The 20,527-nt window shown below is 38.0% G+C and overlaps 2 protein-coding genes and 1 pseudogene across 3 annotated transcripts in view; 2 read left to right on the plus strand and 1 right to left on the minus strand.

The window, feature by feature from the left end:
- The window catches only part of LOC122694965 (interferon-induced very large GTPase 1-like), a 1,416,129-nt gene that overhangs the window by 724,436 nt on the left and 671,166 nt on the right, over positions 1-20,527 (plus strand). The window lies entirely within an intron of this gene.
- LOC122695260 (zinc finger protein 215-like) overlaps positions 1-20,527 on the minus strand; it is a 462,760-nt gene that overhangs the window by 363,712 nt on the left and 78,521 nt on the right. The gene's annotated exons all lie outside the window — the stretch shown is intronic.
- LOC122694949 overlaps positions 1-20,527 on the plus strand; it is a 51,419-nt pseudogene that overhangs the window by 168 nt on the left and 30,724 nt on the right. The window contains exon 2 of the transcript XR_006341284.1: positions 12,003-12,072. The product of XR_006341284.1 is annotated as an interferon-induced very large GTPase 1-like (transcript). The remainder of the gene's footprint in view (positions 1-12,002; positions 12,073-20,527) is intronic.

Here is a 20,527-nt window from a genome sequence, read left to right on the forward strand (position 1 = left end):
AGAACAGAAATTGATGGAAATGGGAATAGGGACAGCCAGATCAAGGCAGATTAAGGCATGATGAGAACACAAATATGAATGTAACATTCTCATCGTTCCAATAAACAGCTCCAAATCTGAGGGAAAGGGAGGACATTATCAAAAGAGACAAACAATTTGGTAACTTCTATCATCAAATAAAAATAAATCTACACTGACATAAAAAGAGACTTCATTTGAAAGGATTATTGCAATAAAGGGAAAGAGACTACTGTAATAGAGAAAACAATTTAAACAGAACTGCAAGCATCTCAAAGGACAGGCAGAAAGGAATTTTCTTTGGTAGGAAAGGGTCAACAGGCTAGAAAGAACACAGAATAGAGGGTGTGTATAAAAGGAAATATTTTTATTCTTTGGAGGGATCATTAAGGAGGGGTTGTATGCTGGATCAGAACGAGGATAGGTCAACCTTAAGGGGGCTTAAAAGGAGAGAAGTTTAATTAATGTTTAGTTTCAAACATTCCAATTGATTCAGGGGACAAACAGCTCAGTGAAAGTTTTATGAGGCAAAGAATGGAATTTAAAGGGTCTTTGTCTGACGGAATATTTCAAATAAGTAACCAAGAAAGATCTACTGTATAGCAAGAAAGAAAGAGAGAAAAGCAGTGAATTTTTCAAAAGGGGGTCTGTGTCTGGCCTCCTTATAAGTAATAGGGGAACACACAAATGAGTCTTACCTAAGTCATATGCAAAAAGGTGGCTCTTTGCAGTAAGTTAATTCTCAGAACACAAAAGGTTGCATGGAGTTCTTTTAACCATCACTGCTTCCCAAGAGCAAAGGACTCATGAAAAGTTGAACTTTATTATGACTCATGTAAGTAAGAGGTGCTATGGTAAATACAGAGAAGAAGGGAACTAACTGGACCTGGAAGAATAAAGGAAGGCTTCACAAATAAGGAGAATTGGGTTAGGAGTATAGTGTCCAGGGAAATGCTCATCTAATATAATATTTTGCTGATCTAATATTTGAATTGATATAAAACAGATTAACAGGACAAAGATAAGTTTAATTACATACTTATAGAATCCCCACCAAGACTCAAAGATGGACTGAAAATTGAGGCATATATACCATCTCAAGCTAAGGAGAAGGCAGTAGGGGTCTGGGGTTTCATAGAGGAGGGAGACAATTAAGAAGATGGGTAAAGCAAATGATTGGTAAGCAAATGTTTGAGATGCTGTGCAAATATGTCTTTCTGATAAAAAAGCTGTCTCTGGTATTAGCTCTTTCTGGTACAGTGTTAGTTGCTCAATCCCTCCAACTGTTTGCTACCCCACGGACTGTAGCCCACCAGGCTCCTCTGTCCATGGAGTTCTCCAGGCAAGAATACTGGAGTAGGTTGCCATTTCCTTCTCTGAGATTTTCTGGTACAGGCCCTCTATATAATTCTGTTAGGCAGTTCAAGGAGAGGTGAAAAAGCTTTTCCTGAGTCTGCTGGGTCTTAATTGCCTTCTGCTCAGAACAACCCACATGTCAAAGTGGCAGATTTGGAGGTGGCATATTCTGCTCCACCTCAACATACAGGGTTAAAAAAACTATGAGATTGAGGAAAGATGACAGAGTACAGCTTTTAAGGGAAGAAAGTGAATTAGAAGTTTGGAAAAGGCAAAAGAGTGGTTGTAAAAAAAATTGGGTTGGGACTTCCCTGGCAGTCCAGTGGTTAAGACTTTGCTTTTTGAGGTTTGATCCCCAGTGGGGAAGCTAAGATGCCACCTGCCTTGCAGCCAGGAAACCAAACCATAAAACAGAAGTAATATTATAACAGAAGGCTCAGACAGTAAAATGTCTGCCTACAATGCTGGAGACCCGGTTCAATCCCTGGGTCGGGAAAATCCTCTGGAGAAGGAAATGGCAACCCACTCCAGTACTCTTGCCTGGAAAATCCCATGGACTACCAGAGGAGCCTGGTAGACTACAGTCCATGGGGTCACAGAGTCGGACACAACTGAGCGACTTCACTTCACTTCAAAGAAAAAAAGGGGGAACTGGGTTGATTTTTGCCAGATTGTAAGGGGGATTGAATGCTAGGGCCAAGTAATTTGATTATATCATAAACCAATGAGGACTTTCGAGTTTTGTAAACAAGTTAATGACTTACCTATGAGTTTCAGGATGCACTGTGAAAGGTAGACCATACAAGGATAGAGATACAGATTCGAGAGCTCCTTATACAGAGCAGTCAAATAGCGTAAACTAATGCCCGGATTTGATAGGTAACTAACAGGGACATAGTTTATGTGAAGAAGTAGGAAAAAATGGCTTCCAAGAAATAAAAGTTACCCACATCACCATTTGCCCATCAAAATGGAATCATACCCCCAAAGGCCAGAGTTAGGAATTCAAAATAAGTTTCTAACTGGATAAGCCATTCAACACCATAAATCCAAGTCCAAAGAGGAGCTACAGAAATAGTAAAATCTACAATAGGAGGTAGAGATTAAGAGGCAAGCTAACATGTTGTTACTTTTTTCTTTTTTATTTAGATATAATTCATATTAATATTAGTTAAACTGTGCAACATGATTCCATATGTGTATCTATTGCAAAATGGTAACTAACACACAGCAAGCCTAGTAAACATCCATCACCACACAGTTATAGTTTACTTTTCCTTATGATGAAAAATTTTAAGGTCTTCTTAGCAACTTTCAAATCACATAGTGTATTCTCAACTATAGTCATCATGCTGCACATAACATCCCCAGGACTCATTCCTTTTATAACTGGAAATTTCAGCCTTTGTACCTCCTTAACCCATTTTCCGTCCTCCTCCCAAAACCTCTGGCAACCAGCAATCTCTTCTCTGTATCATTTAGCTTCTTTTTGGTTATGTTATGTTTTGTTTTAGCTTCCATATGTAAGTGAGATCATATGGTATTTATCTTTGTCTGACATTTTACTTAACATAATTCCCTCAAGAATGTCACAAATGGCAGGATTTCTTTCTCTCTTTTTTTTTTGCTGAATAATATTCCATTAGAAATGTACCACACTTTCTTTATCCATCCATCCATCAATGGACATTTATGTTGCTTTCAACTTTGGTTATTGTAAATAATGCTGAAATGAACCTGGTCAGGGATGGGTAGGATCTTTTCAAATTAGTATTTTCTTTTCCTTTAGATAAATACCCCGTGGTGTCACTGGTGGATCATGATATTTGATAGAAACTGGAAAAGGCTAGACACTGCATAAAGAGCCTAAAGCAGCTCACGATTAGCAGCAGAGTCTTTGAACACATATTCTCTAACTACATGATCAAAAGCAGTCTCAGGTTACTCTCCATCCAATTATCTGATTGTTTCTTTGCTAACACTTAACCTGAAATTATTTTCCTACGCCAAATATTTTGAAGTTTATGGTCTGCTTCCCTCAGGTAGAGGTAAACACTGTAAAGGCAGGGATCTAACCTGCCGTATTCATTAGTCAACACTCAGTACCTAAAACGTTTCCCAGCATGCTGCAAGCCCTCAATAAATACGTGTGAAATAAATGCTGACATTGAAAAAATCTTTACCAAACTTCCAATCAACGGTACTTGTATGATCTCATTCACTCAGAGGCACATTATCATCCTGGGTGCAAGTGAGGAGAGATGGTCAACAAAGAGGAGCTTCCAGATTTAACAGGATAGAAAGCTGGAAAGGCTCCCTGGACTGGATAATTAGAATGTGAATATCAGGCTTCTAGACAACTTTTTTTCTAGAAAAAGGTGAGGGCCGAAGTGAAATTAAATAATAATAAGTGGATAGGATGCATTCAGCAATTTATTTCATCAACAAACATTTACTGAGCCAGAAGTGCTAATTTGAAATTCCTTTTTGAGAAATCTGGCAATAAAAGAACTGTAAAGAAAAGCTTATGGAGGAGGCAAGATCCACTCTATATTTAAACAAAATAGGAAGATGTGTGTTTTCTTATTCAAAGTGAAGCAACCACAAAAGTAAAATACTCAATATTTTAGACCCAAAATAAAGAAAAAAAATAAAAAGAAAAAGCCCAACAGGAGGTGAGTAGCAGCAGGATTTAGAGGACAGAGTGAGTTTTGCAAAGAGGTTAGGAATGCCTCTTCCTTAGGGACCAGAGGAAAGAACACAAGAATGGATAATGGAGTCTTAATTTGAAGGTGACAATCTTTGAATGAGGAAGGTCTGACCACATAGCTTCTACACTCTGTAGAAATGGAAAGGTACATCATCAAATGTTAGAGGAGACTCAACTAATTGCTCTCTTTGATGTAATCCCTCCTGCATTCATAGACCCGTCTCAATGCTTCTGGACTATCGATTCAAAGGACCTACTCCGCCTTTTTCATATTTATCTCTCTATCCCCATTGTCTCGAAAAGTGCCTGGCACTTAGGAGTAGACCAGTAAGTGTAAATTATATGTAAAATTATGAAGATGAGTTGTTTGATTTTGGGAAGTGAAGAAGAGAATGAAGAAGAATCAGACTAGACTTTTTTGGGGCCTGAGGCACTGGGAAGATGGCAATAGAATGGATGCATTGAGAAAACAAAAGGCAGAAAGAGGTTTAAACAAGTTACTGGGTGCAAGCTGGGATGCACTTATATTCCACCTCAAGGGTCTCACCTGCTGGTAGAAGTACAACTCTGTCCTAGGCTGTTCACATGCTGGTTTCACATTCTCTTGGGACCCCAGGGATTCAACTATTTTCTTCAGTTGCCTCAGTTATCCAAAAACATCCTCTACACACTTGCCTGCTCCTGGTTCAGGTCCCAGTTCAGTTTCTTTCTGTTCTCAAACAATGCCTCATGTTTCAACTGTAGCCAAGGCATTGCTACTAATCGCTAGGTACATGAAGACAAAAATGGAAAAACCAAGGAAAGGGAAAAGATCTTCTCTTGCTATGTGGTTTTAGAATGCTCCCAGAAGCCTCACTAGTCTAAAAGCAAATTAGAATATGGAAATAAAATGGTCTCAAGGAAGTCATGTCTACGTGTAAGCATACACTCCTGCATAAATGGGCCCTATGTTCTCGCACTTGAAAGGTCCCACAGAAGATGGAATCATGTGGCTTCCTCTATTCTAGTTTAAAATTATTTTCTTATTTTTATGTCAATTTTATTGAGAAATAACCTATGCACAAAAAAATGCATCCATTTAAGGTATACATTTGATGAATTTTGCCAAGCTGAAACCACTAAACCCCTCAAACCATTCCCATGATCAAGACATAAAATATTTTAATGATCCCCAAAAATTTACAGTGCTCATTTGCAGTCTATTCCTCCCTCTGGTCCAGTCCCAGGCAATCACTGATATGCTTTGGGTTATTATAAATTAGTTTGCATTTTATATAAATGGAATAATACAAGAAGTATTCTTTCGTTGATGGCTTCTTTCACGCAGTATAATAGATTTTATTTTTTTTTCCACACAGTATAATAAATTTTAAATTCAACCATGTTGTTGTTTGTATGTGTAGTTATCCATTTCTATTATTAAGCAGTATTTTATTGTATAGCATATTTTGTTTAGCTATTGGACTAGCCAGAAAGTTCATTCAGGGGTTGTTACACAAAAACCCAAAAGAACTTTTTGGCCAACCCAGTATCTACCTATTTATGAACATTTTGAGTATTTCCAGTTTTCAGCTATTATGCAAAAATCTACTATGAACATCTATACACAAATCATCCTGTGGACAAGGATTTTTCATTCTCTTGAATAGATACCTAGAAGTGAAATGTGTGTGTCATATCACGTGTGCATGTTTCACAAGTGCCTAACAAGTTTCTGGAATGGTTACTACCAATAGTGAGGCACATTCTAACTGCTCTACGTCCTTTCTGACACTTGATATCCTCAGTCTTCTTAATTTTAGCCTTTCTAATGAGATATTCTGTTTTCTCATTGCAGTTTTAATTTGAATTTCCCTAATGACTAATGAATGTTGACCATCTTTTCACACACTTACTGATCACTCAATATCTTCTTTTATGAAATCAGCTATTCAAACACTGCCTTGTTCTTACTGTATTCTCTTACATATTATTGAACTGTAAGAGTCTTAATGATTTGGAAACCAGTTTTTCGTCAGATATATTCATTGAAAATATTTTCTTCCATTCTTTAGTTTGACCTTTAATTGTCTTAATGTAATTTTCAGAGAGCCAAATTTTTCATTTTGATTGTCTAATTAATCAGTTTTTTTTATGGCTCATGATTTTAGTGTCCTAAGAAAGTTTTGCCCACTGCAAGGCCATGAATATTAATATTTTTCACTCTTCTTTCATCCAGAAGTTTAATAGGTTAATTTTTACATTTAAGTTTTCATCTATTTTGAGTTATTTTGGATGAGGTGTGGTGAGCTATTTTGGGTGTGGTATAAAGCAGGATGAATGATCATGTTTTTTCCACATGGATATCCAATTGTCCCAGCACCATTTGTTGAATAGATTTTTCCACTCCTCTTTGCAAATCAGTGTACTAATGTATTTCTAGATCCTATGTACTCTTCCATTTCCATTGACCTATATCTGTCTTCATTAATACCATCTTGTTCTTGGTAGCTGTATGTAAGTCTTAAAATGAGACAATGTAATGACCTCTTTCTTTTTTACATACACACCTAAACCACATATACATGTGCAATTTACTTAGGACAAAACAGTCACAAAAATTCCTACTTCTGAGAGAAGACATCTTGAGTTTGAATATCTCAAAGCTTCTTGACAATCTCAGCAAGTTCAAATTAATAGTATTCATGAACTTTAACAAGTTAGAGTAAAATATAGGTTAGAAAAATGAACAAATATCTGAACTTTTATAACATCTATGTCATCAACTATATCCCTTCTACTGAATTTCTGCTAAATATGGCTGAAAGGCCTATTCTCCACAGTCTTCCTCTTTAGAACCTGAGGTTGTGTAATAGAAAGGAAACTTTGAGTTAGGGGATGTCAGAGAAGATCTCTGAATACAAGTTATCCGATGTTCTTTTTCTGTCACATAGATGTCCACACAACTTTATCTGTGTTTTTCTTAGACAACAGGAAATTAAACAAAGAATTATGCTCTCCTTTTTCACAGGGGACAAGTCATTTAATAATAAGCCTAAGTTTACCTGCTAGTCTCTGAAAATCTCCATTTCCCAGTAGCCTGACCGTTACTCTAAAGAACTACAAGTCTTTCTCTAGTTCTGTACCCTCAAATCTGTCTCAGACCGACCATGTTCAGGCTTTTTAGCTCAGGAAATAACAAACAAGTTCTCAGGGATTTTTCCATATAAGGTCTGACATTATCTGCTTTCTGTTATGTGACTATGAAAGATTTGAGCCTAATAATCATAAAACATGTGCCTGTGACTTTACCCTAATTAGGAACAACACAGATTAACTTGACAGTCTTGGGATGGAACAAAGACTGCTTTGGTCTTTTCTCCTGGTGTCTTTGATCTTTCCTCCACTGACCAATGACTTCTCAACACATAGAGAAGATCATGCCATGAGATTAGAGTCCACCAGTATCTATAGTTTAATGAAGTATCACAAATTGACCACATAAGCATGCACAGATGGAGTATTAGAACACTGCCCATATTCCAGAACAATCTTTCCTACTCTTAGCTACTTCTTATCATTAATCTCTCTACTTCCTAACAGTTTACACTAGTCATTACTCAGACCTGTGATATTACATATTCATTTTGGCAGGGATTTATGTTTCTATATATGGAATCATATTATATGTATACTTTTGTATTTGGCTTGTTTCAAACCTTAAAATTGTGAGACATACCCATATTGTTGTGTATCACCATGATATTGTTTTTATTATTGTATGAATATGTCACTTTTTATTTGCCATGTGACTGTGAAAGGACATCAGGACTGTTTCCAATTTTTACTTTAATGAATAGTGGTGCTATGAACATTCTGGTGGATATGTCTTGATGTATGTTTACACACAGTTCTACAGGCACATACATAAGGATGAAAAACGACTTATTCCTGTCACTTATTTACATGTACCCATAATTTCTTCCTTTGAATTTTTTCTTGTCTACTTTTGTGATACCACTTGAGATTTCTTTATTTCATTTTATTATTTCATTAGTTAGGATGATGGACAGAGAAGCCTGGGGGCTACATTCCATGTGGTCACAAAAAGTTGGACATGACTGAGCATGCACACACACAGAGAGAAAGGAATCACCCTTTTATGTCATTACTAACTTTCATTCTTATCTGTCACATTCAAAAATAAATTTTTACCCGCTTGGTACATTTTCACTCTCATTACCACCAAACACACACACATACATACACACACACAGTATCCTCACCAGTACAACCTCGTCCTGTATTGAGCTAACTGGAATTTTTTAAGTTTTTATTGAAGTATAGTTGTTTTATAATATTGTGTTAGTTGCTACTGCACAGCAAAGTGAATCAGCTATACAAATACATATATCCTCTCTTTTCTGGACTTCCTTCCTGTTTAGTTTACCACAGAGCACTGAGTACAGTTTCCTGTGCTATACAGTAGGCTCTCATTTGTTACCTATTTTATACAGAGTACGTATATGTCAGTGCCAACCTCCCAATTCATCCCATCCTCCTTTCCCCCTTGATACCTATGTATTTGTTCTCTACATCTGTGTCACTATTTCTGCTTTATAAATAAGATCATCTATGGCAATTCTTCAAATTCCACATATATACATTAATATATGATATTTGTTTTTCTTTTTTGTGACTTAATTCACTCTGTGTAACAGTCTCTAGGTCCATCCACATCTCTACAAATGACTCCATCTCGTTCCTTTTTATTACTGAGTAATATTCCATTGTGTGTATGAACCACACCTTCTTTATCCATTTCTCTGTTGATGGGCATTTAGGTTGTTTCCATATCCTGGTTATTGTTAAGTCATGCTGCAATGAACATAGGGGTGCATGTGTCTTTTTGAAATATGGTTTTCTTTGAGTAACTGCCCAATAGTGGGGTTGCTGGGTCACATTTTAGTTCTATTTTTATTTTTTTAAGGAATATTTATACTGTTCTCCTTAATGGCTGAATCAATTTACAATCCCACCAACAGTGCAAGGGGTTTCCCTTTTCTCCACACCCTCTCAAGCATTCATTGTTTGTATGAACTAGCGAGAATTTTCATTATAACTGTTTTTAACTTTTACCTTATACAATAAAAATCATTTACACTAGTAGCGTTACTTTTTCCTTTACTAACTTGGTTACTAATTTGGATCTTAGGATCCAAATCATATACCTTAAGAATATTAAAAATAGTGCTATAATATCATGTAGCAATAGCATGCTGCTACTGGGAACTCTGACATCGGTCTGCTTTGATTAATAAGATATCTGTAAATAACCAAGTTTGTTGATTTGTTTAATATTCAAACTCCTTACTATCTATTCTACGAATAGGAGAGGATTTCCAGGATCTATTAAACAGAGTTGTTTCTGTTGTTGTTGTTAACTTCATACAACATTTGATCTAAATTTTCAACATGGACAATCAGGCCTACTATAGCTCTGGGAAGTAGCCTATTTTTTTCTTTGATAATTTCGGAAATTATCAGAAATTTCAGGTAATTTTTCTGACCATATTAGACTTAGTCATATGTCAACAGCACTCCTGGATCTAGCCTACCTGTCTCCTTAAAAAGCTTTATAGCTCTGCACAGACCTTTCCGTTTCTTTATCCTTTGAAGTTAAAGTCTTAAACAATTTAATTCAGTTGAACATTCCAGCACAGTAGTTGAATTTTCATGTGTATTCATTCCAATACTGAGACAGAAAAAGTACTTCAACTGGAAACTAAGAAGTAAAGACAGTCAAATGATAAACCATCATGTTCAGGCCAACAGAAATGGCAAATTTATTTTTTACACTCCCACCTTTTCTCCACTAAAAAATGTTTTCTTAGAATAGAGTTTTTTTCAAAATGTGATTTACCACTTGGCAGCATTTGTACAATGAAAGTTGAGGTGTTTATAAAAACCATAGTTCCTGAGCAACAAGCTAGACCCTCCATGTCAGATTCTCTGTGAGTGGGGCTGGGAATCCACGTTTTTGAGATGTGCTCAGGTAATTATTACGCAATATAAAGTCTGAGGACAACTACTTTGAAAGATTAACTCATGTTTTTAACTTTAAATTGGTTTAAAACCAAGTCAAGTTCAATCAGTCAGAAGAGTGAGGACATTACAATCCTTAATACTTGCATTAATTTGCTGCAATTTCTGAGTTTTTGGAATAGATTTCTGCCTTCTATCTCTATAGTTTGGCACTCACATAGACCAAAACTATACACTTCCCTGGTGACACAAACGGTCAAGAAACTGCCTGAAATTGCAGGAGACCTGGGTTTGGAAGACTTCTTGGAGAAGGGAATAGCAACCCACTCCAGTATTCTTACCTGGAGAATTCCATGGACATGGGAGCCTGGCGGGCTACAGTCCATGGGGTCACTAAGAGTCGGACACAACTAAGAGACTAACACTTTCACTTAATTTTCATATGATAAGCAACGTAGAGAAATCATTGATAAAATCTTTCCAGCACCACGAAGAATGGGTAAATAATCTACCTCTAGCCCAAAAGTCCTTCACTGTAGGCAAAAGCAAAGTAGACAAGAACTAAAAGAATCTTTTCTTCTCCTCATCCTTCTTCCTACTACACATAGCTCTACTTCTCTTTCATTGACACAACACCAGTACTAGCTCTGAGGCACACAAAGCTACAAAGAATGACTCATTGATATTGGAAACTATTAGAACAAGTGCCTTATACACAAATGCTCAAATATACACACCATTTTATATGTATTTTCCTTAAAGAATAAGTCAGTGAAAGACAAAACAGGATCTTCAACAATGATACATTTCTATGACTATTACTATTACTAGATCCTTGCTGGAACTGACAAACTTGATTTTTACGTGACTTCAAAGGATTTCTTCCCAGACAGTCTAGTCAGAGGTGGAAAGGAGGGATCCTGGTATACAACTTAACTGTAAAACTGATTTACTCTTGAGGAAAATACTAGTGTATTCTGGACCTACATACACCTAGTAAAGGCCTCTGCATTCATCTTCAGCCGAGATCATTTTGTTAGGTTACAACAGATACCAAGGATTCAGTCTTTAGCAAGAATTAAATATATGGATAAATTTCCACACCACACTTTCTGTAGTCAATCTAAAATCTTACTTTTACCATGCTGCTTGGTGATCAAAGGTTGTGTCCATTGGGGTATAAACCAATGCTCTCAAATCACAGGCAGATCATCTCCTAATGTGGGGCTATATCCATAGTGTGCCAGTTCCCTTCAGGGAAGGTAATCTTGAAAAATATCTTCTGACACATTCAACCCCCTACCCAACACTCAGCACAGTCACTCATGCAGAATGAAGAATTACCAGGAGCCTGACAGTGTAACAGGACAGCCTCTCCAGCTTTCCAGTGTCACAACAATATCTGTCCACATCTGAACCAGACCATCCAGTGGAGACAATCATTGAGAAGTCTACCCTTCTCCCTATGTGTCTTTGTCTGTGCCCTCGAACTGACAGCTCTGAGAATTCTAGGTCAGTAGGCTTAGTCTTAACATCTTAGCAGGAAAAAGCAGCTACAGCTACTGTCCTACATTTTTTGTTCCTTCCAAACCTATATAGAGGTCAATGACTGGGATTTCAAATGCTGAAGAGGCCTTCTTTGGGTTACAATCTCACACATCTCCTAAAGGAAAGCATCTCCCCATTTTGAGACAACAAGAAAATAATACTATTGCTAAAAGATTAGCAGAAAAGACACACAGCATCTCCATTAACGTTCAGTCTATACCAATATGTTGAAAGTTATTTTCCATGTTGCAGCAATTTCCATATTGCTGTTTCCTATTATTTCCTAATTGGAAATTGGAAATTTCCAAATTGCTATTTCCTAACATTGCCTATTATCTCCTGGCAGAAGCTTCAGGAGATGGGAAGTCACTTCTGAAAGAAAACCTACAGGATCAGCGTTCCTGACTGCAGTTGTGGTATGTAGTTTCTAGTTAAAATAAAAATCAAACAAACAAAAAAAAAACCTTGGCCTTAATTTAGACCCTTAAGTCTTTTTTTTTTTAAATAATCATATGCACATATATTTATTATTTACTTTATACTCTTCATAAGATAAATAACAATATGTATATGCATATTATTCTGTAACTTTTTCACTTTTATTTTATACTGAATGATATCCAAGACAAGGTACAGAGGATATGCCTTGTTACTTTCCTTTTTTTTTTTCTTTTTTCATTTATTTTTATTGGTTGGAGGCTAATTACTTTACAATATTGTAGTGGTTTTTGCCATACATTGACAGGAATCAGCAATGGATTTACATGTGTTCCCCACCCAATCCCCCCTCCCGCCTCCCTCCCCATCCCATCCCTCTGGGTCTTCCCAGTGCACCAGCCTTGAGCACTTGTCTCATGTATCCAACCTGGGCTGGTGATCTGTTTCACCATAGATAGTATACTTGTTTCACTGCTATTCTCTCAGAACATCCCACCCTCGCTTTCTCCCACAGAGTCCAAAAGTCTGTTCTGTTCATCTGTGTCTCTTTTTCTGTTTTGCATATAAGGTTATTGTTACCATCTTTTAAAATTCAATATATATGCGTTAGTATACTCTATTGGTGTTTATCTTTCTGGCTTACTTCACTCTGTATATGGGCTCCAGTTTCATCCATCTCATTAGAACTGGTTCAAATGAATTCTTTTTAATGGCTGAGTAATATTCCATTGTGTATAGGTACCACAGCTTCTTTATCCATTTGTCTGCTGATGAACATCTAGGTTGCTTCCATGTCTTGGCTATTATAAACAGTGCTGCGATGAACATTTGGGTGCATGTGTCTCTCAGATCTGGTTTCCTCGGTGTGTATGCCCAGGAGTGGGATTGCTGGGTCATATGGCAGTTCTATTTCCAGTTTTTTAAGCAATCTCCACACTGTTTTCCATAGCGGCTGTACTAGTTTGCATTCCCACCAACAGTGTAAGAGGGTTCCCTTTTCTCCACACCCTCTCCAGCATTTATTGCTTGTAGACTCTTGGATAGCAGCCATTCTGACTGACATGTAATGGTACCTCACTGTGGCTTTGCTTTGCATTTCTCTGATAATGAGTGATGTTGAGCATCTTTTCATGTGTTTGTTAGCCATCTGTATGTCTTCTTTGGAGAAATGTCTGTTTAGTTCTTTGGCCTAGTTTTTGACTGGGTCATTTATTTTTCTGGAATTGAGCTGCAGGAGTTGCTTGTATATTTTTGAGATTAATCCTTTGTCTGTTGCTTCGTTTGCTACTATTTTCTCCCACTCTGAAGGCTGTCTTTTCACCTTGCTTATAGTTTCCTTTGTTGTGCAAAAGCTTTTAAATTTCATTAGGTCCCATTTGTTTATTTTTGCTTTTATTTCCAATATTCTGGGAGGTGGGTCATAGAGGATCCTGCTGTGGTTTATGTCGGAGAGTGTTTTGCCTATGTTCTTCTCTAGGAGTTTTATAGTTTCTGGTCTTACATTTAGATCTTTAATCCATTTTGAGTTTATTTTTGTGTATGGTGTTAGAAAGTGTTCTAGTTTCATTCTTTTCCAAGTGGTTGACCAGTTTTCCCAGCACCACTTGTTAAAGAGGTTGTCTTTTTTCCATTGTATACCCTTGCCTCCTTTGTCAAAGATAAGGTGTCCACAGGTACGTGGATTTATCTCTGGACTTTCTATTTTGTTCCATTGATCTATATTTCTGTCTTAGTGCCAGTACCATACTGTCTTGATGACTGTGGCTTTGTAGTATACTAGAGTCTGAAGTCAGGCAGGTTGATTCCTCCAGTTCCATTCTTCTTTCTCAAGATTGCTTTGGCTATTTGAGGTTTTTTTGTATTTCCATACAAATTGTGAAATTATTTGTTCTAGTTCTGTGAAAAATACCGTTGGTAGCTTGATAGGGATTGCATTGAATCTGTAGATTGCTTTGGGTAGTATAGTCATTTTCACAATATTGACTCTGCTAATCCATGAACACGGTATATTTCTCCATCTATTTGTGTCCTCTTTGATTTCTTTCATCAGTGTTTTATGGTTTTCTATATATAGGTCTATCGTTTGTTTAGGTAGATATGCTCCTAAGTGTTTTACTCTTTTTGTTGCAATGGTGAGTGGTATTGTTTCCTTAATTTCTCTGTTTTCTCATTGTTAGTGTATAGGAATGCAAGGGATTTCTGTGTGTTAATTTTATATCCTGCAACTTTACTATATTCATTGATTAGCTCTAGTAATTTTCTGGTAGAGTCTTTAGGGTTTTCTATGTAGAGGATCGTGTCGTCTGCAAACAGTGAGAGTTTTACTTCTTCTTTTCCTACCTGGATTCCTTTTATTTCTTTTTCTGCTCTGATTGCTGTGGCCAACACACCAAAATTATGTTGAATAGTAGTGGTGAGAGTGGGCACCCTTGTCTTGTTCCTGACTTTAAGGGAAATGCTTTCAATTTTTCACCATTGAGGATAATGTTTGCTGTGGGTTTGTCATATGTAGCTTTTATTATGTTGAGGTACGTTCCTTCTAGTCCTGCTTTCTGGAGAGTCTTTATCACAAATGGATGTTGAATTTTGTCATAGGCTTTTTCTGCATCTATTGAGATAAGCATATTATTTTTATCTTTCAATTTGTTAATGTGGTGTATTACATTGATTTATTTGTGAATATTAAAGAATCCTTGCATTCCTGGGATAAAGCCCACTTGGTCATGATGTATGATCTTTTTAATATGTTGTTGGATTCTGTTTGCTCGAATTTTGTTAAAGATTTTTGCATCTATGTTCATCAGTAATATTGGCCTGTAGTTTTCTTTTTTTTTTGTGACATCTTTGTCTGGTTTTGGTATGACGGTGATGGTGGCCTCATAGAATGAGTTTGGGAGTTTGCCTTCTGCAATTTTCTGGAACAGTTTGAATAAGATAGGTGTTAGCTCTTCTCTAAATTTTTGGTAGAATTCAGCTGTGAAGCCATCTGGTCCTGGGATTTTGTTTGCTGGAAGATTTCTGATTACAGTTTCGATTTCCTTGCTTGTGATGGGTCTGTTAAGATCTTCTATTTCTTCCTGGTTCAGTTTTGGGAAGTTATACTTTTCTAAGAATTTGTCCATTTCTTCCAAGTTATTCATTTTATTAGCATATAGCTGCTGGTAGTAGTCTCTTATGATCCTTTGTATTTCAGTGTTATCTCTCCATTTTCATTTCTAATTTTTGTTGATTTGGTTCTTCTCCCTTTGTTTCTTAATGAGTCTGGCTAATGGTTTGTCAATTTTATTTACCATTTCAAAAAATCAGCTTTTAGCTTTGTTGATTTTTCTTATGGTCTCTTTTTCTTATGGTTTCTTTTGCATTTATTTCTGCCCTAATTTTTAAGATTTCTTTCCTTCTACTAACCCTGGGGTTCTTCATTTCTTCCTTCTCTACTTGCTTTAGGTGTAGAGTTATGTTATTTGACTTTTTTCTTATTTCTTGAGGTAAGCCTGTAGTGCTATGAACCTTCCCCTTAGCACTGCTTTTACAGTGTCCCATAGGTTTTAGGTTGTTGTGTTTTCATTTTCATTCATTTCTATGCATATTTTGATTTCTTCTTTGATTTCTTCTATTATTTGTTGGTTATTCAGAAGCGTGTTATTTAGCTTGCATATGTTGGAATTTTTAATAGTTTTTTTTCCTGTAATTGATATCTAATCTTACTGCACTGTGGTCAGAAGAGATGACTGGAATGATTTCAAATTTTTTTGAATTTCCCAAGGCTAGATTTATGGCCCAGGATGTGATCTATTCTGGAGAAGGTTTCGTGTGCACTTGAGAGAAAGGTGAAATTGATTGTTTTGGGGTGGAATGTCCTATAGATGCCAATTAGGTCTATCTGGTCCATTGTGTCATTTAAAGTTTGTGTTTCCTTGTTAATTTTCTGTTTAGTTGATCTATCCATAGGTGTGAGTGGGGTATTAAGGTCTCCCACTATTATTGTGTTATTGTCAATTTCCCCTTTCATTCCTGTTAGCACTTGCCTTACATATTGTGGTGCTCCTATGTTGGGTGCATATATATTTATAATTGCTATGTCTTCTTGGATTGATCCTTTGATCATTATGTAGTGTCCTTCTTTGTCTCTTTTCACAGCCTTTATTTGAAAGTCTATTTTATCTGATATGAGTATTGCGAGTCCTGCTTTCTTTTGGTCTCCGTTGGCGTGGAATATTTTTACCAGCCCTTCACTTTCAGTCTGTATGTGTCCCTTGTTTTGAGGTGGGTCTCTTGTAGACAGCATATATGGGGTCTTGCTTTTGTATCCATTCAGCCAGTCTTTGTCTTTTGGCTGGGGCATTCAACCCATTTACATTTAAGGTAATTATTAATAAGAATGGTCCCGTTGCCATTTGCTTTGTTGTTTTTGGTTCGCGTTCATACAACCTTTCTGTTTCCTGTCTAGAGAAGATCCCTTAGCATTTATTGAAGATATGGTTTGGTGGTGCTGAATTCTCTCAGCTTTTGCTTGTCTGTAAAGCTTTTGAATTCTCCTTCATATCTGAATGAGATCCTTGCTGGGGACAGTAATCTGGGTTGTAGGTTATTCTCTTTCATTACTTTCAGTACGTCCTGCCATTCCCTTCTGGCCTGGAGGGTTTCTATTGATAGATCAGCTGTTATCCTTATGGGAATCCCCTTGTGTGTTATATGTTGTTTCTCCCTTGCTGCTTTTAATATTTGTTCTTTGTGTTTGATCTTTGTTAATTTGATTAATATGTGTCTTGGGGTGTTTCACCTTGGGGTTATCCTGTTTGGGACTCTCTGGGTTTCTTGGACTTGTGTGATTATTTCCTTCCCCATTTTAGGGAAGTTTTCAGCTATTATCTCCTCGAGTATTTTCTCATGGCCTTTCTTTTTGTCTTCTTCTTCTGGGACTCCTGTGATTCGAATGTTGGGGCATTTGACGTTGTCCAGATGTCCCTGAGGTTGTCCTCATTTCTTTTGATTCTTTTTTCCTCTCTGCTTCATTTATTTCCACCATTTTATGTTCTACCTCACTTATCCTATCTTCTGCCTCTGTTATTCTACCATTGGTTCCCTCTAGAGTGTTTTTGATCTCATTTATTGCATTACTCATTTTTAATTAACTGTTTTTTATTTCTTCTAAAACGTTTCTTGCATCTTTTCAATCTTTGTCACCAGGCTATTTATCTGTAACTCTATTTTGTTTTCAAGGTTTTGGATCATTTTTATTATCATTATTCTAAATTCTTTTTCAGGTAGATTCCCGATCTCCTCCTCTTTTGTTAGGCTTGGTGGGCATTTTTCATATTCCTTTACCTGCTGGGTATTTCTCTGCCTTTTCATCTTATTTAGATTTGTGTGTTTCGGGTGGACTTTCTGTATTCTGGTAGTCTGTGGTTCCTCTTTATTGTGGAGGTTTCTCCCAGTAGGTGGGGTTGGAGGATTGGCTTCTCAAGGTTTGCTGGTTAGGGAAGCTTGTGTCGGTGTTTTGGTGGATGGAGCTGGATTTCTTCTCTCTGGAGTGCAATGGAGTGCCCAGTAATGAGTTTTGAGATGGGTCTATGTGTTAGGTATGATTTTGGGCAGCCTGTATGTTGACGTTCAAGGCTATGTTCCCATGTTGCTGGAGAATTTGTGTGGTATGTCTTGCTCTGGAACTTATTGGCTCTTGGGTGGTGGTTGGTTTCAGTGTAGGTATGGAGGCTTTTGGATGAGCTCTTATTAGTTAATGTTCCCTATAGTCAGGAGTTCTCTGGTGTTCTCAGGTTTTGGGTTTAAGCCTCTTGCCTCTGGATTTCAGTCTTATTCTTCCAATAGCCTCAAGATTTCTCCATCCATACAGCACTGAAAATAAAACTTCTAGGTTAATAGTGAAAGGATTCTCCACAGTGAGGGACACCCAGAGAGGTTCACAGAGTTACATGAAGAAGAGGAGAGAGAGGAAGGAGATAGAGGTAAGCAGGAGGAGAAAAAGGGGGATTTAAGAGAAGAGACACAGATCTAGGCAGTACTCTGTTCCCTAAGTGTTCTCCGCAGCCCAGAACACCCACAGAGATTCACAGAATTGGATTGAGAAGAGAAGGGGGATGAGGAAATAGAGGTGATCTGGGAGAAAAAAAGGAGAGCGAAAGAGGAATAGAGTAATCAAACCAGTAATCACACTCCTGAGTAAAAATGGGTAATGAAGGTTGGGTTCTTAAATGTCCAAAGTTGATATCAAATACTGAAAAGCAAAGATTAAAAATCTAGAGTAGAGGTTAGACTCTTAAAAACACAACATTAAAAGAACAAAAACAAAAAATTTAAGAAATATATATGAAGTTCACTTTAAAAATTGGGCCCCCCCCCCCGCTTTTTTTTGGCCAGGTTATAGTGGGTTATAAAAATGAAAATTAAGGAGTAGTAGAGGAATTTCAAAAAAAAGAAAGAAAGAAAGAAAGACAGAAAAAAAAAGTTTTTATTTTAATTAAAAAGAAAAATAATAATAGTAAAAATATATCTAGGAATTTCTCTGGAGCTCTTGCGGGCAGTGTGGGTTCGGTTCAGTTTCAGATAACTCCTTGTTCCAGCTTACATTTCTCAATATCTATAGGCCCTTTCCAGTGTCGTCGGTGTTAATCTGTTAAATTAAAAGGGATTTTAATCTGTTGCACCTGTCCTGTCTGAAGCCGTTCCCTCTTTATTTGGCTTCTGTTTGCCAGTCTCTTCAGTGTCTAATTTCTGCCCTGACACAAGTGGGCAGAGGTGGTCTCTTGTTTAGGTTCGCTTGTTTGGTCGTGCTATGGGGAGGGAGGGGCACTGCAAACAAATATCACTGGCGTGTGTGGGGAGTGCTCACAGTGTTCCGGCCACACTGGGTTTGCCCCTGCTCACTGCGTGTGTGCTTTCCCCGTCTACACTGCTCAGGCTCCACGCTGCTCTACAGGGAGCGGGCCCTGAGTTGCGTGCACTTCCCAGGCCCAAGCCGCTCAGGTTCAGGTTTTCGGGTAATCCACAAAGGCGCAGACTCGGTTGGGCCTGAGTTTTGTGCCTTCCCATCCATGCAGCCCAGGCAACCAGGAGCTTGACAAGAGCACTCTCCCCAGGTGCAGTGCGCCTTATTCCCTCCGTGGTCCCAGACTCAGTTTCCGGGCACGCTGATCTGGTGCAGCTTGTGTCTCTTCTGGGGAGCTGATCTCTGGCTGCGACCCTCCCGGCAGATGTCAACCATCCAGAATACCAGGAAGTCTTTGGTTAGAGACTGGAAGCCTGTTTGCAGTTTGGCAGGGGATCCGGGCTTTGGGGCTGAGTTTGCCCCTTTCCCCTCCTCCCTTCCTCCTGACTCCAGTGGGGGATGGGCCAGTCTGCAGCTGGCTAGCTCTTCTCTGGTATTTGCTCAGTCCTTTGTTCTGGAAATGGGTGGGCAGTGCCTTAATTTAGGGCTTTTCCCAGATTAATTATCTCTTGCTATCCCACAATTAGTTCCCTCCGATTGCCCTCAGGGCATTCAGGCCCAGTCCTTACCCTAAGCTATGCCGCCCGCTCCTCTCCATTCAGCCCCCGCTTGCTGGTGGCCGATGCGAGCGTCTGGGGTACTTTTCTGCTGGGAGTTGCTTTTAGACATATAATCTGTGGGTTTTTTATTTTTCCTCCCAGTTAGGTTGCCCTCCAAGATTCGAAGGCTTCCCCCAGACCTGCCAGAGAGAGGGTTTCCTGGTGTTTGGGAACTTCCTCTATTAAGACTTCCTTCCCAGGACTGATCTCCATCCCTAAATCTATTGTCTCTCTTTTCTCTTTTATATTTGGTCCTACCTCTTTTTGAAGACAATGGGCTGCTTTTCTGGGTGCCTGATTTCCTCTGCTAGCGATCAGAAGTTGTTTTGTGGAGTTTGCTCAGCGTTCAAATGACCTTTCGATGAATTTGTGGGGAAGAAAGTGGTCTCCCCGTCCTATTCCTCTGCCATCTTAGCTCCTCCTCCCGACCCTTAAGTCTTGATCTTTCCTTTCATTTTCAAATGTATGTAAGCTTCCCTATCTTTATTGGACTTGACATATTATCATTAAACCCTATATTTATTCTCCCTGGAGTGGTGGATCTGACATTCTACTTTCAGTCTTCATGGTCTTCTGGAGATGGGAACCTGCTTCTACCTTGGGGAACTTCTCTTTTTCCTACATTTCCATTCTTGGTCCCATAGAGTCCTCTAGTCCTTGGGCTTTATTCATCCCATTCAAACATCCTTTGTCTCTTTTCATGATGTTTTTCCCTGATACACTTGCCACTTTTCAGGTTACTTTAGTTCATAGGCCAATCTTAACTGAATATCATCTCTTAAAATTTGCCTCTACCACCTGGAATAAGCACCAAATGAATTCCATGTACAGAACAGCTCAGTTATAATCCTAAACCACCTAAACTCCAAGTCCCTTTGGTCAACTAAAAGG

The sequence above is a fragment of the Cervus elaphus genome, chromosome 1, assembly GCF_910594005.1.
Source record: "Cervus elaphus chromosome 1, mCerEla1.1, whole genome shotgun sequence".
Classification (NCBI taxonomy): Eukaryota; Metazoa; Chordata; class Mammalia; order Artiodactyla; family Cervidae; genus Cervus; species Cervus elaphus.